Source organism: Caloenas nicobarica, chromosome 1 (assembly GCF_036013445.1).
Source record: "Caloenas nicobarica isolate bCalNic1 chromosome 1, bCalNic1.hap1, whole genome shotgun sequence".
Classification (NCBI taxonomy): Eukaryota; Metazoa; Chordata; class Aves; order Columbiformes; family Columbidae; genus Caloenas; species Caloenas nicobarica.
Genome location: NC_088245.1, coordinates 80,919,164 through 80,942,840, shown reverse-complemented (window position 1 = coordinate 80,942,840; position 23,677 = coordinate 80,919,164). Strand labels below are relative to the sequence as shown.

Below are 23,677 nucleotides of genomic sequence, written 5' to 3'. Positions count from 1 at the left end.
AACTGCACCGGTCAGGTTATTTTTCTGGTCTCCTGCCGTGTCAGCTACTGCCTCAGCACCAGCTAAATGTGCAGCTCATGTCAGAAGAGTGACAGCTCCTTGAAAACCGCTCCTGATCCAACTGGCCTGCTTTCTCCTTTTGCTTTCTCTTGCCTGGACACAAAAAAAAAGTCCTCAGAACTAGTGAACCAGACTTAATCCTGCCTATAATCTATTACCAACGCTGCCTCTGTAGCCAGCTGCAGAGTGTTTATCACCAAGGAAGCTGTGGAAGCAGAAAGAAAGCTGCCTTTGATTTACCAGGCTCAGATGACGTAGCAAAGTTGTCAGGAAAGTCATTTAAGGACCTCTTAACTGGCCAGAGTAATTGAGTTTGTAGCAAACTAGGAATGGTATGATGTCGTTTTGGCACTGCTCTTTTTCCCCGTGGTAGATGTGTTGTAACCCTTTTTGGAAAGTGGCTGTGTTTTGCATGTCAATGTGCTAATCAAGTTCTAGGTAAACGAAGACATAAAAAACTTAGTGCTTCAGTTCTTTTCTTAAAAAGCTCAGTTCCAGCTGCATGCACAAATATTTTTCTTGTATATAAGTCTTCTTCACCGTAACTGAATTTGTGAAGCACAAAATAATTTTCCTTGTGTTGTTTGTTTGGATTATTTTTTTCTGCATTATTTCAGAGGGGAAGAAATGCCAAAGAATTTGTGCACTTGCATGTGTATGAGTCAGTGACTGAACGCATGTTTTATTCATCTCCTCATTTTCAGAATGGAGATATCGCGGCTCCCAGCAGGCATGACTCAGGTGAATCTGTGCCACTGTCGAAGTACTCTGGTGTTTCATTGTAAACCTTTTGCCTCATCTGACTGCACTCCTCTTTGAAGTTACTGTGTAGCTTGTTTTTTGAAATGTTTCTGCGATTTCTGGAGCTTTCTCCTACCCTTCCTCCCCCCGCCCTCAAAAAAGAAAAAAAAAAGAAAAAAGAAAAAAAAAAGGCTGAAGTAGAAAGCAACCAAGATCAACAAGGAGGTAATGGTGAGACAAGAAACACTATTTTGCACAGGAGCCTGGATAGAAATGGAAGAGGAAAAAGAAGGATGATATATGTCCCCATCTCCCTGCCAGTTTGGGATTAATCTCTGTGGGTTATTTCGTGCCCCTCTCCAGTGAGACAGCAGTGGAAGCGAGCAGCATAGCTGTCAGGTGTCTTCCACCCCCTTCTTATTCTCTTAGCTTGAATATAAATATTTTGAAGGTTAATTCACTTAATTTCACACACTGATTTTAACAAGAAACCCAAGTTTGTGGGCTTCAGTGTAAATCATTAGAATGCCAAATAACTGAGGTTAAATTTTTGAATGGTTGTTTATGCCAACAATTTATAAGAGCGGAGGAAATAAACCTTTTCTAAACAGCTTTCCTAACAGAAAGTGTGACTTAAGCCAACAGAAATGTGCAAATACATAGCTTAGTGCCAAAACTGCCTTACATGAATTAGATTTATTATACACCAGACAGAAAGAAATTCAAACATTCACTTCAACCCTCATTCTGTGTCAAGATTTGAGTATGGGGGGGTGCAATCCATGCAAGATAAACTGCTTGGGAAATTAAACTTTGGAAGAACCCCCCGACCCGTGACATTTTTTGCAGTCAGGCTCATGTGATCTCCTATCATTAGAGTGTGGGTGAACTTCCCGAACCCTGACATTGCAACTCTGCTCAGTGTCACAGCTACAGTACGTCAAGTTCATAACAAAATAAACCTCTCACCGGAAATGGCTCCACTTTGAAGTTCACAAACTTGCTCTAGTCTTGGTTTTAAAAAAGCAGTATCATATATCAAATACACTGAAAAGTTATTTCAAGCTACTTTTCTATGATAAAGCACTATGGTTTGGCCGCTGCTGTAAGTGCAGATGTATTCATTGCATTCCGGGCTTTGCTTTATTTTATTTATGGCTTGCTCTCTTTTTATTTTTAATAAGTGTTGGTAAAATTCGTCACGTTGCTCCACACTAAAGACTTCAACACAGTGGTAAGTTAAATTTAAAACTCTTCACAGTGATATATGTGCTAGATTTGCTAGCACAGCAGAGAGCATGGATTAGCAAAAAGGCAAGTTCACAAATGTGAACTAGCTACCCTTTGTGAGAAATAATTTTGTCTTGATAAAATTGGAAAGTTAAAGCAGTATGGCATAGCTCAGCTACAAGTCAAGTGTTTCTACATAAGCTAGCGCTGGATGTGCTGACAGAGCCCTTACTTGCAGTGTCTCCTGTTTGGTGAGAAACTTGACTGTAAGCACAGTTATAGTTTGAAGTCACACGTGGTTTCCCATTTACCTTGAAATCCTTTCTGTCTCTCTCTGTGGTAATAGTAAAAATGTGGCTAACACAAGGTTTTAGTTACTTACCTTATTGATATACACTGCCAGCAGTCAAAAATATGTTCCCTTGAAAAAATTGTAATTGTACACACACGTCCTTAGGTTCTAAAGGATGATGTAAAGGTGTTAAAGAACCTTAGCATAAGAACAAAATTGGGTAGTACCATAATGAATTAACTCACTAATGAAGTAAACACCTACTTTAAACTTTGTAGATTCGAACTTGTGTTACTCATTTTTTCCTCTTTGGCATCTTTTTGGAGAGGGTAAGGTGATCGTCCCTTGATGATCCACAACTTTACATGGCTATTAATGTCGGTAATGTAATCAAATGACCTGTAATTTCTCACTGTCATTCACCCTAGTACAAAGATTTTATGTGGACCCTTTGTCATTTTTATTCTTCCCAGGACAATAAAGGTTTTGCACTTTTAGTCTAGTAGAAAGGTTTAATTAGCTTGGTTGCTAATGGTCTTTAAAGTGCGAGCATAGCATCTGCATTGTAAACCTTTTGTTGAATTTCTGACTGTAGTTCATAGCGGTGTCATAAAACTCTGTGAAACTGGCCTCAGACGAGGATGCCCGGCTTTCGGGGGGAAGCCAGTGAGGGCTCCAGAGGACCCTTGCGTGGACTTTATAAGCATGGTGTTTTCTGCTTCATGAGTGTAATGAAAGGGGACCTTGCAAGCATTTTAGCCGTCAGCACGTGGGGCCAGGATTTGAAGGTTTGACCTTCTCTTGCTGGGTCTGCAGTGGCTGCCCACATTGTGTCCAGGCCACGTTCTTTCCGCTGCCAGAGGTGTTTATGGCACTATCAGCTGTGAACTGGGAAACGCAAGAGCTCTCAGCAAGGGGTTGGCACACAAATAGGGAGAGAGGAGTCATCTTAAATGGTGTGACCGCATGGACGTCCTTGGGTTTATATTAACTTTGTGTTGAACAGTTCGGTACTAAATTCAGGAGTCTGAAAACATTTTTTAAAAGCCTTTCAGTTTATCTTAACTTCAGTTAAGGTAATTATTCTGAGTCTGCAAGAATTAGACTAATGCAGGTAAAACAAGGCCTGACTCCTGCCCACCTCACTTGAGCAGAGCCTGTGCAAGAAATGAAAGCAATTAATGTAAAACTGGGGCTGTGTTTGTATGCCATTATTGGCAGATCAACTGAATTACTACCCACGAGGCCTCCTAGCTCAGAGAAGTCCCTCAGGGTGGCCAGTCACCTGTCAACCTGCTGTGCTGGATTTATTCCAGTAAAGGCCGGACTGGAACTTCTGGCTCAGGCTGGACCTCGATGGGTTGTAGCTTGCTCAGCTCAAGTCTCCAAACTGAAATGTGGAAGGATCTCCAAGAGACAGGAGCTCCTCTGGAAGCGAAGGGGCAAGTGACTTCCTCAGGGCCTGAGTGTTTACTTCGCATGGGCCAATAGTTTTGTGTATTGCAGTAGTCAGAACAGTAGATGAGTTGTCCCAAAAAAAGTCTCAGGTGTGCCTGGTGGGGGAAAGTATAACATTTATTAGAGAGAGAGAAATTACTTGCTTGGAAAGCAGAGCAGTTTAACTGGAAAACAGGAAATAATAGGAAATGCTATCCATACAAGAATAAACAAATATTTGTAAAGGAGAATCTGCAAGTGGCACTGGTTTCCTCCCACACTACTTACTGTTGTCAAAGTGACAGGCTCCCTTTGAATAAGTTACGTTTCATGTATGCCTATTACAGTGAATGTCAGTGTCTGAATAATCCTCACAAAGCTCGAAAACAGGATTCATTTCAGAATCCCAAATTTTGGCTGTCTGGACTTTGTTTTAATTAGAAGCTGAAAGTTTATTAGAGTGGAGCTTCTGAGGGTCTCCCTGGGAAGTGTCACAACAGCCATTTCTCCTCTAACTGAGGAGCTCCAGAATCTGCAAGGGCTTTAGAAGCTGAAACTCGCACACTTGTTATATGGACACAGGAAGGCTGACTTTCTTTTGAGTGAAAGGTTGGAATGGATGGAGGGGCATCCTGATGCTTTCGAAGATAAAATAATCCTCTGGATGACCGTTTAGGTACAGGGGTTGTATTTCTCATGAGTTCATTGGAGTATTAGCCAGGGACCAGTGAAAGAAGGCATGAAGATTTCTTATTTATTGCTCTACTAGAGATTGCTCTAAGCAGAATCACTGAGTGGGATTTAGTTGTGAAGTCTGAAAATTGTTTATATTTAAAACAGATGTGAGATGATGCAGACCTGAGAGATAGGAGGAGAATTCGGAAAATCTCTGTCTTGTCTGTCACCTTTGTAGCTTTAAGTTTATTCTCCTACAGCTTCAAGTGGAGGCTTAATACCCATAAAATTATGGGAAGATGGTTTTGTTGTTTATGTATTTTATGGATTCAATAAATAAATGTTAAGCCAAAGTGATTATGCCTGAAATGGCAGCAGGGAAATAGCTATGTCTCTTCTCCATCCTCTGATTCATTCCTGTGTCAGGATTTACGACTAAGTCAATTAAACACATGCTTTCCTCATAATTGCCCATGTGCCAGCAGAAAGTAGTCAGTTGTCGGGGGTTTTGTTCATTCCTGGGTTGTCTGCCTGAGAACATAAGGATTTGGGGAGAAACTGTGGAATTACCCATAAATTTTCTTAATTGAATTGAGCATAAGCTTTCAAGCTTAAGATTTGAGCAAGGAAAACTTTCCAGTTTCCAGGCAGAGCTGTCTCATTGCAGTTATTTACACAGTGCTGCTTTGACATCCTGCTAAAAAATTACACTGAGGCAGAGATTAGGAATTCAAAGAGCGGTTTTGTAAGCAAAAATCCTTCGGTTTCATTCAGTAAGAAGAGATGTGGTGAAGGAGGGAGAAAGGGGGAGAGTGAGCAGGGGAAAGAAAAAGGACTTACTTCAGGCAGGTTTGCATACGTCAGTCAGTGAGACGTTAATGCTGTAGAGCCTTAGGAATATGCTTTATGTTACACCACTTCAGTGGGACAACTTAGAGCATGTAACGTATGTGGCCCTAGATGGCAGGTCAGCCTCCTCCCTCCATCTCTCCCTCCTCATCATTGCCCATCTTGCGTGGTTCTGGGTCCTAATCTCTTGAGAAATACTGTTGAGGGGATTGAGTTTCTTTCACAAAGCTACTATAAAATTTCTCATCCCCTATTAAAAGGAACTCAGAAGCTACTCAACCCAGGGTTTAAATGTGACACATGAAGGACACATCTATCCTTTTAATGTTTGTTTTAGGGTGGTGTGCTGTTGCCTTTTTCTGCATTTTTATGTGAATTGTTAACAGAAATCAGAAATAGCTGACAAAGTCTTTGCTAACAGCAAAATGTACTTTAATACAAAAAGATGCCTACTTAGTCTGCACGCATGTATATTGATAGTACTATTTTAGCTCATCATGGAAAAGATAACTTACATTGTGGAGTTAAAATGTTGGCATGTTACATGAATATTTGGGGTTTTTTCTGTGCCTAGTGGCATGTTATACTTAAAATCAACATTGTGCCTTCTATTAAATATAATATAAAATTAGTAGCTGTAGCTTATAATATTCTTCCTGCAGGATTTGAACATAAATTGTACAGCATCTTAGGTCATTTATCTCTTGTCATCATGGAATATTTGTGTGAGATTTTACTTAAAATAGTACAGAATTTCTTTCATTGTGTTCCAGATTGACGTGCAAGAAATCTAGCCAAAGTAGCCAAATGAGTGTTGCATCTGACATACCCTACAGTTACTGGTGTGTTGCTGAAAGTTTTCTGTCTTTCTCTGTACTGAGAGGTTTGTTCCTAACGTACAAACTTTCAGCAATTTGACAGAGTGACAAGGCAAAATAACAGCGAGGATATAGTGCGTGTTGATGCTTGGTAGCAGTCCCTGAAACTGGAGTGCAAGGGAACCCATGGCTGCTCAGCAGTATAAAATAGAGGCAAGAGCATGCAGTTGCTTTCTCTGTGTGGTTTGGGACTTGTCAGTGAAGAGGGAGCACCACAAGGTGACAGACTCCTGCTTTCTGCCAGATCGGGGATTAGATGCTGAGTGTTCTTCATTACTCTGTGTGCTCACAGCCATTCCCCTTCTCTAGCAGAAGTGAAACCTTCTTCTGAAAGAGACTTAAGCAGTTATTTTGGAAACGTTCAGTAGCTTAAGGAGGGCAAGAGAGACCCCTTTTTTCAAGGAGGTCCGTGTAGGCAAGAGCAGGAGAAGACAGTGCATTTGCCTGCGCTGCTTCCCATGGAATTACGGGTCTCTGGGCTGACAGCGCTGCTGCAGGTTTTTAGTAACACCAGCCTGAAGTGCACACGCACGGTGGAGGGCTGCATTCCTCCCCCCACTCCGTCCAAGGCTTTTGATTTTTTTGGGGGAGGTGGCGGTTGTTTTTCTGTGCCTGCTGACGTCAACAAAATTGCCAGATGGCATTTCAATGCTTTGCAAAGAGACAGGAGCCTTTTATTAACGGGGTCACGTGGATCCCATTCATTTGCATTCCCAGAAGTGGTCTAAAGCTTTTGCTCGCTGTAGAGGCAAAGAGTGCTCTGCACCTTCCAGAGACCCAGAGGGGCCTTCTGTGGGATGCTGTTACCTTAAGTGGGGTCCTATAAGAGGTACACATAGATGAAGGTTTTGCTTCACATTCATTTGGCTACCAAATATTAAAAGCCTCCAGATGGTTGTGCTTTGCAGAGGTTCTGCGTTTTGTTTTGGTTTTGTATTTGGTTGTTGGTTTTCAGGGTTTTTTTTTTGGGGGGGAGGGATTTGTTGTTGTTGTTTTGGAATTTTTTTTGTTTGATTTTTTTTTTGTTGTTGTTGATTGGTTTTGTTGTTTGTTGTTGGGTTTTGTTTGTTTGTTTGTTTGTTTTTCTTCATGGAAAGAATACTTTCGTGAACTTAGGGCAATAAATAAACCTAGGGCTTAGCTCTTAGTCTCTCAGATCCAGGTGACTCAGTAGCTTGCAGAACAAACATGCAAGTCCAACACTGTGATACATGTTAGCAGAGAGGAGGAGCTATCTCGGTTTGGATTTTGAAGCTTTCAGGTTCTAACATTAGAGCTGGACTGTGATGTGATCAATGCATTCAAATGGAATGTAGTCCCTTTATACCCCTGAACAGATTACTGGGAACTCACTACCAGATGCACAAGATTAAACCAATTTACTTTGCTGTGCTTGAGCCATCCCTGCAGCAGCTGGCCAGGGGACATGGCAATGCTTGAAGGCCAGAACAATCTCTTACTGACGTGCTAACTCCGACAGTAGCCCTTGCCTGGCCGCTAGTCCAGAAGAGGAAGAGTTTGTGATTAGATTTTCAGTGGACTAAGACCGTAGAGAAGTGATCCTGGATGAACCTGCAAAGCCTGCAGGTGGGTTGTGGAGAAAGAAAAGCCAGACTTAAGACTTGGGGAGCACTAGGCAGTGGAACCCTTCTGCTTCTTGCAGGTTATGAAACTGGTCCTTGGACTAGTTTCTCAGGTCAAAGGGAGGAGAAATGCATTTCTGTCGGAGAACAAAAGGTGGGAGCACTTCTTATTTTTCACCGGAGCGAATGCAAGGTACCTCAGCTGGAGCACATGTGGTGATGCATAAAGGAGGCTGAGTAGTCTGGTTTTGACTCCTACGTCACAATTTAAAACTAAAATTCTCCTAAACCTAAATGAGATTACCAAAGGATCCAGAATGTGCAATAATCTTGGCTTACAAACTAGCTTTTAATACATTACTATGCCCCTGTGGTGCCTCCTTGCTCAGAGTACACTGCAGTGACAAAGATGTGCGTAAGTTACCAAGGGCCATCTGTCTGCAAAAAAACATGGGACAACGTAACCCTGTGATCTTTCCAAGTGTGAATATTTTATGGCTTAACAAAGTGCTATTGAAAAGCATGAAACAAGCAGCATCACATACTCCCCTTTGCTGCTTGATAAGTCGTGTTAATATTGCTTACCCTTGTCTTACCAGTTTTCCAGCTGTATGACATACACAAAGTTCTGGTGATTTATCATGATATTCTGTGTATGTTAAGCATTGCTGCAATTCACATGGTGTTAAGTGGTTACAGAAGAACACACAAATAAATGTAATGAATTATTGGACTCTTTAAATTTGGTACCATTATATCCATGACTAGGAAGTGAAGAAATTATTTTAAGCTGGCTCAAAGCAGTCTGGTTGATGTTGCGGAATACGAAGAGTAATAACCAGCTTGACCCTGCTTTTGTAACTCCATTCTTCAGCTGGGGGAAGAAAGAGTACAGTTTCTTTAGGGCTGGCGTCTTAGGGAAACTTATTGCTCGCGCTGTGCTCCGATACTTAATTTAATTTCACAGGGGAATAGTGACTGGCGTTTGCATCGTGATTCACATATCATGGAACAGGAAGCAGGCTGTCAGCTTCTCGGGAGCTGAAAGGGGGGAGAGTTGCTTAGAGAAAAACAAAAATCTGTTTTGTGAGGGAATTCGGCTCGTGAGCACAGCAATCAGACTTCAGTTCTGCTCTGACTCCCGCTGAAGTTAGAGGAGTCACTCTGGAGATATATTTGTCCCACAATCAACTTGTAGTCTTGAGTGCAGATGAGTCCTTTGTTGTTTCATTTTGTTTTTTGTTTAATCCAACAACAACAAAATAACACTCTTTTCTATCTAGAATAAGATGTTTTTGAGACTTCAGTTTGAATGTGCCTTTTCTGTACTTCCATCCCAAATTGGCTGTATTCTGGATTTGCTTCCTCTGTAGCTTGTACCTAATTGCAAATGTGTTGCTGAATATTTGCATTGTTTTGCAAATCACTTCAACAAATTGAAAGAAAGCATGCTTACACCAACATGCACATGTAAACATTGTCTTGTATGTGTGTGTGTGCTGATATTTCATAAATAGCATTTTTTGCAATATTCTTTTATTTTCTCTCTTCCGTTATTATTTGTATGTGGATACTCTCAGCAGCTTTATTTAAAAAAAAAAAAGTCACCAACCACATCTAGGGAATATTTTCATACTAACCACTGCACAATTGTTGAGGGAGTTCAGCATCTTCAACGTCTCTGGTAGCAGACAGAAATTAAAAATTCGGAGGAGTGTGTGTATGCTATTCTTATATGTTTGATTTATTTCTCTGAAAGAAATTCTGCTTTCTTATTACAGTTGTCAAGCACTGCATGTAGTGTTGAGGAGTTTCGTGTTCCTAGAGAAATGTCTGTAATCCTTCTGCTACGAATTCTTTACTGTGAGGTTGCATTCAAAAGTTATGAGATTCCGTCCATCTCCCCCAGATACAGTAATTTCTTTGTTGTTTGTACAAGATTTTCAAGATCATTGGAAAGAATGCAAACAGCGAGAGACTACTGGGCTAATATATAAAAAACATGGGTGAAGATCTTTTTCCTCCCGAACTGATGGTAGCATTTCATGTGCACAGCAGAGTTACAGTCTCGATTTGAAGGAAGAATAGTGCCACCTGGTGATCCCCGGAATAGGCTTTTCTGCATCTAAAACCGCACGATCGTAATACGCTGTATTAAAAGTTCTCCTCAGTTGTACCATTGCTGTTGTATTATACACTTTCTCGAAGCACCGACTCACTTTAAGCAGTTACCGAGCATTAATTAACCTAGGTAGCGTGCCCATTTATGGAACACTTGTGCTCCAGCCTTGAATATGTATTCAAACCAGCTGGTCCGCAATTTTCTCAGTGGCATCCGTGCAGTGAAGCTCTCATCTGCTTTTCCTGTTGTGATTTTTCACTTCTGCAGCTGGATGTCCTCACAGCTGTGCTGCGTAACCCCCTCTCCTGCCCTCTCCCCTTTTCCTGTGCCGTTGACCCCGTGAGACGCTGACGGACCATCCAGGAGGCAGTAACCCTTAGAAAGTGGAGTGACATTTTGGACTTTCTTCCTCCATCCCTCTGGGAACTCCCGGTCTGCACCGCTTGGTTTATAAGCGAGGCGGTGGCTCCGTTCCAGCAGAAGACCTGCGCTCTGATCTCCTTTCTCGTTAAGTTCCCGTCAGTAATGAAGGGCTGGCATCCGGATCATCACTGATGCTGCCGCTGCCCGAGGGGAAGCAGAGTTCAGCCCGATGCTCTGGAGCCCTGCGGGGTTTTGCATTGCTGTCAGCTTGGCGCAGGGAGAAAAGGCTGTGTTACGTAAAAGGTGGATTCGTAAATTGTTTATACAGAGTGAAACGAACATCATTTTACAAGCAAGAATAGTTAGTGTGTTTTTAGAAGTCTGCCAGTGGACGGGTTTTATTTAAAATAGTGTATTCTGTGCACTTGGTAAACATCGTTTAGCTGGTTCTCATTTAGGCTGATGACTTAAAACAGAGTATAAACCCCTAAATTATATGTAGAGTCAAAACATGATTTTATCTTTTTTATCTGGTTACTAAGTACACCCAAATCCACACAAATGAGGCTTCAGTGTTAAATTTGAAGTCCTATCTGTAACTTGTCTGTTTGTTTTTAGCTGGCACAGGCTCATATGGTTCTCTTTATACGCAAAGGATTAGCTAGTCTTTAGAGACAGCTTTTGATTTGCATTTTCTTCTCTGTTTAAAAAAAAGGCCAACTAAATGTTAATTCCTTTCTTTCCAATTAATTCCCCTCTCCTCATTTAAAATGAGCTATTAACATGTTTAAGTGTGAAGTATTTTACTATGGGTCTGTATAAAATTAGATCATTATATAGTTAGTTGCGGCTTAAAGGCATATTTGTGTCGTGTCAGAGAAATCCCATCCTAATTGAAGGCATCTTTCCTAAAAAGCAGAACAAAGTGGGACCTCATCACGCTGCCTTCTTGTGCCACCTTGATTTTATTGGCAGGAAATCAAACACATTTATTTGATCTGTCAGTGAAGACAAAAAAGGCAAGTAGACAGTAATTAAAAGAATAAATAATTTAACTGAATTAATTCTTCTTACTAGAGAAGATTGCTTCCTAACGTAATTGCCAAAAATCTCACCAAATGCATTAGGAACAGAAGATGGGAATACAGAGAGAAATGATCAGTAGATTTAGTTAGGTAGTTAGTTTGTTAGTTTTAGTAGGATAAATAGGGTATCTGAGGCCACTTGAAACACTCAGATTGAAGCAGTCAGGGAAATAATACAGAAGTAGGAAGACTGAATCCATATGCTTCATCAGCTGATTTGTCAGAGCACCGTATGGCAAACAATTTTGCTTGTGGTCTGTTTCAATTTGTTAACAAATATGTTTACATAAAACATCGCAATGAGAGACGTGTATGACTCTTCAACAAGGTCAGTGGTATGAAGTCAAGAGTTTCCTTGTGATTAAAGCAGCGTTTTATCTTTGTTGTTCTGTGTTTAACCTCCCAAAGTTAAATTCACTATGAGGGAAGACCTTTAACTTCAAACCCCTGCATCAGGTCACCAGTGTTAACAAACCTGAAGTCATCTGCAGGGTCTAATCCATTAGGGATCAGTCCTATTTAAGTCAACAAGGAGCCCATGACTGCAGGAGACACACTAAGCCTTTGCAGAAGTCTGATGCAGCAAATAAAGCAAATGTTGGCACTAAGCTGTTCTGCAGAAGAAGTCATAACCTTTTTGAAAACATTAAGTAGCTTTGTTTCAGCATTTTCAAAGTGAAGATGTAAGTTTTGTTAAGCTGACTTGACTTCTCGTTCCTGTGTTTTAATAAAAATGCCTTAAAATTGCTGAAGCGGAGCCAAAACGAGCCCTTTCACTTGCCAGAAATTCCAAACCAAATCATTTTTCTGTCAGGGTACGAAATATTTTTGGTGTTTGTCTAAAGTTGTCAATATAGTGAGGATCCTTGAGCTGCTTAGTTTGAACCACTGTTTCTTGCTTTTGAGGACATCGCTGTTCTTTGTATAAGAGGGCTCTATGGCAAATTCATGTGATTAGAAGTAAAGTGTAATCAGAAAATAGCTAAATAATATGTCCACGGATTAACAGGAGTTCTTCTGAGTTAAAATAGCAAGAGTTTATACTGATATGTCTTTTAAAGTGGCTGATTTTCAGTGTTAGAAGAGATATTTGTATGTTGATTCTGCTTTTCTATGCCTCCTTTTAAAAATTCAGAGCAGCCTTTTAACCCGCGTGCCAGAAAATGTGAACTTCTGTATGGCTTTAATGCACCATTTCCAGCTGTTCTGAAGCTGGCCCTCGTTGTGCCTTCCTCCTTGATTTCGACTTGCCGTTACGTCTTCCTCCTCCTCTCCAAACTCTGGTCCTGCCTTTTTGCATTCTCAGTACATCCCCATACTCCTCCGCACTTCTATACATTTCCATGCATCTACATATTTCTCTGTGTTTTTCTTGCCTTCAAGGACAGCTCGAACCCTGTGCTGATACCGATACCGCCTGGTGGTGGCTGGTGGTTGGGTTTGGCACTGGACCTCTCTCCGAACACTGGCGGGCTTCACCCTCGGGAGCTGGTGCCAGGGTTGTACGTGATGTGCCAGCTGGCCGGGCAGCACAGGGCACTCTGTGTGTTGTTGACCATCTTGGCAGAGCTTGCCCAGTCTGTGATTGATCATTTTGTTGTTGAAGAGATGAAATGTTTGGTTATTTATATACCTGTTTGTGCATGCATCCAGGCAGACGTACCTTATTATTTGTCTGAGAAGTGATACCTGTCAGTGCTGCAGGTGACTTACCCATTGTGCAGTGCTGCTTGTTTTGCATTGACCCTTGCGGTCATGTAGGACTTCATAGTTATTTTATAGCAGCGCTGTCACAGCATGTGTTTCTTAATTGTTGGCAGAGGTACCAGTAGCACTTCAGACCTTCAGCTTTAAAAGGCCAGAGTGTCAGTACCAATCTCATGTCTGCTGTGTCAGATGGTTTGTGTGCTAAGAAAGAAGTGATGATTTAAGTGGGCTGCATTCACTTGTTCTAAGTGTGATTTCAGTGTTTCTTTTCTGACAGTTCAGTAAGAGTCCTAGTGATAGAGTTTCAGTGGGTCATCTTGTCTCTCCAAATTCAAGGCTACCTACTCCACTCACTAGTAGAAAGGGCTTCTATTGTATTCACTGATGCATCATCACTCATTTCTTACTGGAGTAGATTCAGATGAGCCACTGAAGTTCAGATTCACAAGGGGATTTAACATTTTACGTAAACATGTGTAACCCACAGTTGATTTTTTTTTCTTCATTCCTATGTCCAAACAGAAAACCTAAGTCACTGTAGAAACAGAAATCATTGTCTACTTGGGTCACCAGCATAAGCACCAATGCTTCATGTTCTGTGTCTGGTTTTCGGTCTCTGTGGTTGTGTTGCCTTTTGTAAATGAGAAGCTGATGCTGTTAACTGTAGATGTGAATTTGAATCCAAGCTTTCCAAAAACACAGAATTGTTTGACCCTCATCGAGAAGTGGAGACTCTGAGCGAGATGGTCAGAGTTCAGTATGGTGAGATATTGGTGATGCAGAAGTACAGATTGGATCGATCTCTGATTACAATTGAGAAGCAGCCAGCATGTCATGATTAGGGATATTGTTTGCATTTTCTTTTTTTCTTTTTCTAAAATGCAAGTCAAGAACTGCTCACAACCTAAAAGCCACAAGTTGAAAGTAAGAATTTCCTTAGATTAAAACTGTGTACAAAACAAATCAGTCACTTACTTCTCGAAAGAAACTAGTGATTGTTAAGGTTGATTAGAATGTCTTAGAGCCTTTAGCATCCAGTTGATAGATGATAAACCAGAACAACAGAGGCTGAAAATGGCCATCTTTTACAGCCATTGGCCTGTTGTTGTGATCACCTCTATACCTTGTACCTCAACGGGCAAATATTTTTCTTATGTGTGACAGCAAAGGCAAAATAAGCCTATAGTATAAACTAACCTGGTGTGTCTTTAAGTTGATCCTTGCAGATCAAGGATGAAGTAGGTTGGAAGCAGTCCTCAGGGCTTGCCAGTCTGTCAGCTTAGATCTGTGCTAAGTGAAAAACATAATTTTAATATCATAGAATACACATAGAGGATAGTTTTATTTTTCTTATATATTAATTACTGTTTCTCTCTGTTTTGATCTTCATTGAAGTGTCTGCCTACAAGTAATCTAGGAGAGGTGAGGGATTTTCACATAGAGTGCATGCTTAATGTGCCTTTTGCAGGTCCTGGCTTTAGATGTTGAAGTAGCTTGTACTCCAGAGAAATTACAGCTCTGCGTCACTGATGATGAAGGATTTGGGGGCTGCAAGTCCCTAAGGCTACAGCTGCTTTTCTTGAATGAGTCATAATATAAGAATCCAAAGCCAAGTCTTAAAGAAAAAATGAATAATTCTTTTCACAGAGGAATTCATTAGTGACATAAAGTCATGAGAAAGAGGAGGAGGCATCTGTAACACTAGATGGTTATTAGCTGGTATGAGTGTGAACACTTTAAATCAGGAGAACTAAAATACTGCGTACCACAAGGTCTGATGGAGAAGAAAAAAAGTGTTAAAATTTGACCGATTTGATTGCAGTGAGGCAGTCACTTGACTTTCATTGGCACAGGATTTATCCTTTTCAGAAGGTGCAGACTATCTCTGCCTGCCTTTGACTTCAGTGGAAGCATGTCCTAAAAAATGGGCCACTAAAAATCATTGGTCTTCTTGCTCACCTGGAGACTTTAATGAGAATTTGCTGCTCCTGTTCCTACAGCATATGCAAAACACAGCCCAAGACACACATCTGCCTCCTGCTGTCATTTCCAAATCCCTGTCATAATTGCAATAAGAACAGACTGAACTTTGAAGACACTCTATCTGCAGCTTCACTTGTGATTATTTCCTAGATTCTAATTCTCTTTTTATTCTGGTTTTCAAGACTCAGTGAACAGTTCTTAAAACCTCACAGAGTTTCTTTTTTTTAGTTTATTCCCCTGCTGGCAACTCCCTTTTAGTATTTAAACATACATTTGACACTCTCTGTAGCAATTCTTCATTCCCCTCCCCCTCAATCTTTTGTCTTAATTTAGAGGCTGCATTTATTTGCTTTATGTTTTTAGTGATATTTAGTAATGCTTTTCTGCTTAATACTGTTAAACAGTTCTTAGTGAAGAACTGTAGTCAATGCGAATATTTAGATGGGATAGTTTTGATAAGTATTTCTGCAGCTTCTCACTAATTGCAATGTCACTTCTCAAGTTGCATCCCAAAAGAGTCTGAGAAATTTTGAAAGGGAGAAAATATGGCAATATATGACTCCTTTGACTTTATTCTAGTGTAACTGAGACTGTCAGGTTGAAAATGTGGGAGGATTAATTAGTACGCAGGAGGCAGAATGGTGATTATTGCTTTCAATGGATCTTTTTTTAACTCCTGCTGTGTATTTGACCGCTCTGTTTTAGTTCACCGTAGAATTAAAATAACTCCCCGTGCTAAGCAGGCAGTTGGGATATTGGAGCTGTAAACTCAAATGGGTAAAATCACCAGGTGTTAATAGATGGCACATCCTCCGCTGCGTGTGCACCCAGCGTCCTGCCCCTGCTGGGTCCCAGCTGGTGTTACTGCATCTCAAGTTGAGGCTGAAGACAGTTGTCACTGTTTTCTTTGCATGAACGCAAACTATCAGCTTCAAGCTACCAATTTGTGACCATCTGATGTACAAATTGAAGAACAATAGTGTAAGACAATTGAGGACAGTCTCTGAGGTACAGAATTGTTTTCCTCAGTCTATGTTATTCAAAGCAGATTTGAGCCCCATTTAGAATTTAATTTTTCCCATCTGCTGTGTTTTAAAGAAAAGTAGTAATTTTTAAAGTTCTGAGTTTAGTCAGAGCAGTGTCTACTTTTTAAATAATAAACCCTGACTGTTTGTGACTGACTCTGTGATCTGCTCTATGTCATCAAGTAGTTCTTCAGGCCAGGATAGTCGTGATAGTTTAAGATTTTTAGGCAGCCAAATTGCACAGAAAGTACTTTGCAACTGGGTGACTGGGTCCCCAAGGCTCTGCCGAGAACATCAAACATCAGTGTCAGAGTTTCCACAAGCTTTCCAAGTTGCTATGGGCGGCTCTTGGCCAGGAAGTTCACCCCGTGCTCTTACCTCCTTCCAGGAGCTGCTTTCCCTGGATCCTCCTTGTGGGATGCTTTTTGCAGAAGGTAGCCAAAAGTCTCTGAGTACCTTGATTTGAACTGGGATTTCCCCAGGAGCCCAAGGCAAAGCTCATGTACAACTGGTTCCAGCTTGCCCCTTGTTGTTCTTGCATGCTGCTGTGGTGCTAACCATTCCACACGGTCTGGGCGACAACCCTTTGTCCCTTTGCCCTGCACTTTCCGGGGTTTTCTAGCAGCAGCCGAGATACTTGTGCTCTGCTGCGGCAGGAGGAAATGTGGAAAATTATGTACTCCTTTATTTCAGCATCAGTGGAGTTAGTTAATTTGAGGTCCTTTCTGTCAGATATGGATGGTACGGAATTCTGCGGTGTTGGGTTACATCCAGTACTTGCATCCACACGAGTGAAGACTCTCCTAGTCTACAGGTCTTGAATCTTACTAAATCTAGTCATCCTACTCCTTGAGATGATTTCCGCATCTATCTTGTTGTTGTTGTTGTTGTTGCTTGGTTGCCAACCACCACAAAGAGATTTTCTTTTGGTTCACTTAACAAATCTAGGAAAGATTGATAAGTGACCTGAAAGCAAGAACTGATAGTTTCCCTTCAAAGTTACAGGTGGCACCAAAGCTGCTTAGGACTAAAATGTATTCTCTGTTTCTCTCTTTCTCCTTTTTGTAAATTCATAGTGCTTATCTGCCAAAACCTTGAAGCCATGCTTTTCTGAGGGCACATCAGTTTGCCTATTGAGTATGATATGAGAAAGAATCTCTTGCATTTTTTTTTTTTTTTAATGTAGATGTCTTTCCTAAAACTGTGAGACTGACTTCTCTCTGAGCAGCTATGGCCCATCCAGGGAGATGCTCACCCAAGCCTGGACATTGAAGAGAGGAGCAATCACAGTGGTGTTATCAGTGCTAACAATTACTGTGACATCGCCACTCAACAAGAGGGAAGAATAATTGTGGTGTAAGTCTGAGCTGCAGACTGCCAGTGCAGTTTGGATTCAGTGTGATCCTTTGCCCCTCGGGATGTTGAGCACCGTGCACAAGGCCACATGGGCAGCAGGTGGAGATGTACGCACTTAGGGCACACAGCGTCCTTGGGAAGTTTGGTGGCTGGTTTCTGACAACCCACAGAAGTCACGCAAGGCAAGCTTTGGTTTTGTTTTTCCCAGACGCTATATAACTAAATCTGCACACATCAGGACAGGGGAAGCAAAAGGCCTTACCGCACCTTCAGTGCCTGCTGCAGATTAAATGGTATCAGTTTACTAAGAATTTTTAGCATGGATGAAATACTCAGTGTTCTTGTAAATGTCTGAAAAATTTTTCTCAAATGCTGAAATAATTCACCCCAGACAAATACCTGGCATGGGCTGTTTCAGTCTGAGCTCTTTGGCTGACAAAGGTATCACGAACTGCAAGGTCCTGTAATGGAAGAAGTTTAGTCAGCTGTAGCTATGAGCTTTGTGAATGGTGTCACCGAAGGCAGAGGTGCAGGATGTGGTGATGGCGACTGCAGCCCCAGAGTTTGCTATAAATGGTGATACATTCCACAGATCTTATAAGAAAAATAAAAAAAAGGCATTTCCTCCTCAAATCAGTGCCTCTTTCTGAAATGCTCTAAATTCGATATGTGCAAAGTTTGTGTTTTTCTGAATAGATTAAATGTTAGAGCCATTTAAAAAGTGTATTGCTTTCGTCCTGGTTTTCTGGAAAAAAATAGGCTTATGTGAACGTTCTGTCTGACAATTTCAAGCAAATTTGGCAGGTGTGAGGAAGCACCGGAGACAATTATCTTCCTAGAAATTTTATGGCAACCTATGGGATGCCAGAGGAAGGTCCAAATTAGTGGCCTTGCTTGCTAGTAGACCTGGCAGTTTAAGACAGTGAGAGATTATGGAGAGAGAGCCATAAAAACCTGCCCATCGGAGTGCAGTTTGCCCCCGAGCACAGCTGCCTCCTGCTGCCTCCTGCTGCCTGTCATTGCAATACAGTGAGTGCTGAGGGGACAAAAACGTGTAACCCTTAAGTGAGCCCATTTTATTGGATCCTCTCTTTGCAGAACTACATATAAAACTTTCCCCTGGCCGTGCTGTGGTCCTTGGAGCCCCTCCGGCGTCTTGCTGGCGAGCGCTCAGGCTACAGACACACTGCATCTGTTAGCTTTGACACCTTCTGTTCTGCAGATCAGAGTTCAATGTCATCGTTACCAGGAAGGGCTGCTTTGTTATGGTGATGCCATCTCAAATGCCATGTAAACAGGGGCAAAACCATAATCTTTATGGCTCACAGAGGATCTAGAGTCTTCCCTGATTATGGGCTCCTCCTTTTGTGCTTCCGTGTCTGGTTTGTGGTTATATGACGCTGAGTGCTTTAAAGAATCAACAGCAAAATCAGTGATTACATTGATGATTAGGAAATGTTTTCTTTGATCAACATGATGAGACAACGGGAAGGTGCTATATTCAGCCTTACCAAAGAACATGCCTTACAGAGCTTGCGGCTGATCCATCTCCAGAGAGCTGTGGAAATGCTGTGCTTCGTTAAGATGGAGAAAAGATTCTCATAAATGTACTATTTGCTCTCCAAAGAAGAGAGAAAACCTAAAATGTTGTGTTAGTACAACATAAAAGTAACATAAAAATAAGAAGCCTAGGTAAGACCCCAGTTCTGCAGGTTTAAATACAGAAAAGTGAAATGTCAAAGAATTGTATGCACACTTTTCTTTTTCCTTAGTCATTCAGTGAAAGGTGGAGTAGTTAAGTCCGTGGCGCCTTTAAAATGATTCATTATTTCCATAGAAGCCAATTCATGTTTATCCTTCAAATCGCTCTGTGGACATTAAAATAATGGAGAATTATATTTGCTTTTAATTTTGTTTCCAGACAGCTTGGCCTGAGCATTCATGATGTGACTTGGAAACTATATCAAATTGTGATTTATTGTTGCTCGTAATTGTGTGAAGATTGAAGATACACTGGATGCTGCTTTTTTTTCCCTTTTTTTTTTTCCTCTTCGCCTCCCCCATTCTTTCACTTACAGAGTGTTCTTGAGTAGAACATGGTGAAAAGCCAGCATCTCAGTGCTTTTCCTTGTACAAGCCACAGCAAATGAAGATTTTATTTTTTGCCTAACATGAAGCTGTGTGAAATGAATTGTGGTTTGTGTTTGATAACTGTTTTGGGGTTTTTTTCTTCTTTTCTTTTTTATTATGCTTAAGTTTTGACTGGTTTTGTGTTGTCACGTTAATCATAATTTCTTGTAGGGTGGAGAAAGAGCAATTTTTTAAGCCGGATGAGTTCAGTTTTATGAGAATCACATGCAAAACACTGATGCGGGAGGGGAAGACTTTTATTTACAGTAAGACATTTGTTAAGTATAAGGATGTCAAATCTGCCTCATAGGTGGGTCAACTGTTTCTTGACCAGGTACGATTCATAAACTAAATTTATCTATCAGGTCTTATGGACAAAGGCATTTGTTATTCCTATTTTGCTAAATTGTTTTTTTGCTGGATAGTTTTATCTGCTTTTTCCCCTAGTGAGTAAAAAGCTATTCTTAGATATTTATGCATAATGTAATTTAATAGAAGAAAACGAACGTGATTTTGTGAAATGTAGTATGAAAGCCTACAGAAGGTTATGCAAATTTTGAGTGTTTGGGTTTTTTTCTAGCCATGGTACAGAATCCAAAACACACTATTCAAACCTAAAAATTCTAAGTGTTCATTAAAATTTGCCAGAATATTGTTTTCATATTGCATTTAAGAGGGTTCCTTGAAGATAAGTTTCCTACATGGAAAAAAATTGTCTATGTGACAATGGGACGTGCTACTTGTGATTTGGTCCTGCGCTTTGCAGTATGTGTGCTTCTTGGTACGTGAAAGTTTTCTTGCAAATTCCCAGTAAGCCCCCACCCATGGAAGCTTAGGTGATTGCACAGCTGGTGCTGTGAACTGTGCACACCTGTCCCTGGTTTCTAGTGCATCTTTCTGTGATCTGGCCATCTTGTTTTTCACGTGAACTGTTGAGGTGAAAACCTTTTCCTTTATTTCTGTACACTTAAAAAAAGAAACAAATCCCAAAAACATACGGAAAGTGTATTTGAGCCCAGTTAGAATTCCAGGTGGTACCACAGCCTAAAACACCCACTCGAATGCCAGTTTAAAATAAAAGAAGCGGGGAGAGGGTAAGGCAAGCAAAAAACCAGCTGTTTTCCAACATTTTAAGGCATTTATTTTGTTCCTTACCTTAGTTATCAATGAGTATGTTTAGTTCATCCAGTTTTGCTTTTCTTTCCAGCCTCTTTGCTTTCTCATTCTTATGCCCTAGAACGCTTCCGTTTTAGTCACTGTCTGACATGGCTTAAATCAGAGTGGGAATGAAGTCACAAAGTGAACAGTAAGCGAATCTTCTCCAAAATTTGTGGGAGGAAACTGCATTCACAGTTATTGGCGTGGATTGGTAAATGAATACTGACCAGTGTGAAATTAAATTCACCTTAGCTTAGCTCTTCAGGTTTTTTGTTTAGTTTTGTTTCATTTTATCAAGTTAGTTGTTCATTAGTGTTGATTGCAAACATGTTATTCATGCCTCTATTCCCAAGTATCCTGCCTTTGGGTTTCAATGAGTAAAGCAGTTTGGAAAGAAGCCAGATCAGTTAATGCAGAGGCTATGCACATTAGTAGAAAACTACTTACAAAGTCTGAGCATGGATTTCAGACACAATTTTACCCTAAAAACAGACTGTGTGTGTGCATGTGTATGTATACACATATATACAATTACATCAATCTAAATTTTTCAACAATTTGCTGTCCTACATAAAACTTTATCTTGTTTTACATCACCATATGTATTTTATAAAAAATTCCAGGTTTCATTGTCCTTTAGGGAAATGCATTTTAGTTTACTTTCTGAGTAATGGTTTGCAAAGCAGACACAGTTCTCTATTGTTTTGTAGTAGAGAATACAGAAAAAAAACCCTAAATGTTTTCATGCAATTTGTAATTAGTTTTAGAAAATAATTATTTTAATACCTGTAATTTTATCTAGTCAGACTAGTCTCTAAATTCATCTTGAGACAGATAAATATTCAAACTGCTTGAAAAAGAAACTGTTGTCCTGTATACAAGTTCTGTGCGATTAAATTACAGCATGCAAACTGTACCAATTTAGGATGCGGTGTTAATGTACTGGAATCAGTGGATTAGAGCAGTGTTTACCTTCTTCTGCTTGTTTCTTTGAGAGGAATTTAAGCTTGGGCTGTTCTCTTTTTATATGTGCTCTCATTCTAAGGATTCTGAGCCTTACACTTAGTTCAAATAATACTGTAACTATGATATACATGAGTGCAATTTAAAGCAGCTTACTACAGCACAGTGATGTCTTTGAAATACCTTGTACTGTGCTTTCAGTCGGAATTATTGTGCAATGCAGTAAGTCCCATTGCACAAATTGGTAACCGTGGCTGGTTTATGGTGACTCCTGCTGGTCTGTGCTGGTTGCATATCCTCATGTCTCGTCACAGCCCTGGTGAGGGGTGCTCAGCGTGCACCCCCACCTCCTTACAGGCATGGAGCTGAGCTCTCTGGGCACGCTGTGCTCCCCAAGGGCAGGGCGGGTAGCTGAGTGGGTTTCCTGTGAGGGGTCAGGTGAAAGCATTGCATCTGCAGGTAGTGTCCTTTTGGTCAAAGATGCAAAAGGTCCTGCCACCTTGCCGTATGAAGAGCACATTGTGCAGAGAGGGTATCATCTGTGACATTGCCAGGCTCTGAAGCTTTTCCCAGGAGCAGGGCACGCTTCCAAAGAGAGAATCACTTCGTTTTCACTGCTTTGTTCTGGTGGGGCATGGGCTGCAGCAGCCTTACTGCGTTATGTGTGTGAGACCCTAACTCGATTTGAGCGCAGACTGTCCTTTGAGGTGAGGTGCGGTGCAGGCACAGCTCAGCGGGGAGGATGCAGACCCGGTGTGTGGTGTCCCCATTCCCGGGCCACGTGTCTTCAGCACCAGCTCTTCACGTAACAGCACAGCCTGGCCTTTGAATCAGACCCATCTGCTGGGTCCCAGAGTCGAGGCAGGGGTCACCAAGACATGCCAAGGCCTCCCCACATGTCAGAGGCCCTGTGGCAGAAGTACACCGGGGAGAAGAGAAGGGCTTTCCCTCTCCCTCCCCCACTTGGTACTAATCATGCAGAACAATGCTGGCTGCTTTGCAAAATATTAGTACTGCTGTACAAAATCTGGGCCTCTGCTTACGGCCCGCTGAGTCAGACTTGTTTACTTCATTGAAGTATTAATCTCTGTCTCTGATCGGCAGTCAACAACTCCAGGCTCCAGGCTTAATAGAATTTCAAACTGTAGATTATGCAGTTTTGCCGAAAATATGAGGCTTCTATCGCACTTTGAGTTATGTATTCTCCCTTATTCCCCTTTGGTCTGTTTTTCAGCACTGAGGTTAAGATAGATAATTAATTCCTCCCATCCCAAGCCTTGTCTTTTAATTTAAGAATTTTCTTTAGCATCTGCCAGAATCTTCTGCATGCACTTCTGAGATGTTAAGCAATGAAAAAGCCATTAAATTAACTTCAGCCATTTTTTTTCAGTAGGGTGAAATAGCACTTCAATGTATTAAACAGTTTCTGGTTTGTTTTCTTTGGTATCATGACAAAGACAAGAAACAGGGGAAGAAGAGGCTGATTTTCTGGTTGTGTGAGAGGATGGTGAGTGAGGAGGCCTGTCTTCTCGTCCCTCAGCTTACCTCTGTGTTAGTGAGAAGCAGGACGTGAGGAGTATATCAGTGGAGCGAAACAGCTATTCCCAAGGGCCCCCGATGTTCATATATTTGTTCTGGTGGGCCATGGGCTGCAGCAGTGTTACTGTGTGTTACATGTATACATAGCTATGTACCATATATTGCCCCTGCTGGATTTCAGGACAAATGGTACTTGGAGCTGCTGAATGTCGGGAAGTTCTGGAGAATCTCAAAGATGCATTTATGGGTCAATCCTCTCGTGCATGCACTGGAAGCCCAGTGCTACAGCTGTGTTAGATTACCTGTGTGCATGATGGATGGACTACATGTACGAAGACAGTTTGCCTGGACCACAGTTGGTTTGCAGTGTGTAATTTATAGATCAATTATATACATGTACTGGATAGGGTGTGTAAGACTTGCCAGTGATATGAACTGCTACTTGGTATTATTTCTGCTTACACATCACTTCAGTTAATAATTATTCCAAAATGATATATG

General features: G+C 41.2%; 1 protein-coding gene across 1 annotated transcript in view; it reads left to right on the top strand.

The window, feature by feature from the left end:
* PDE3A (phosphodiesterase 3A) overlaps nucleotides 1-23,677 on the top strand; it is a 264,176-nt gene that overhangs the window by 188,658 nt on the left and 51,841 nt on the right. The window lies entirely within an intron of this gene.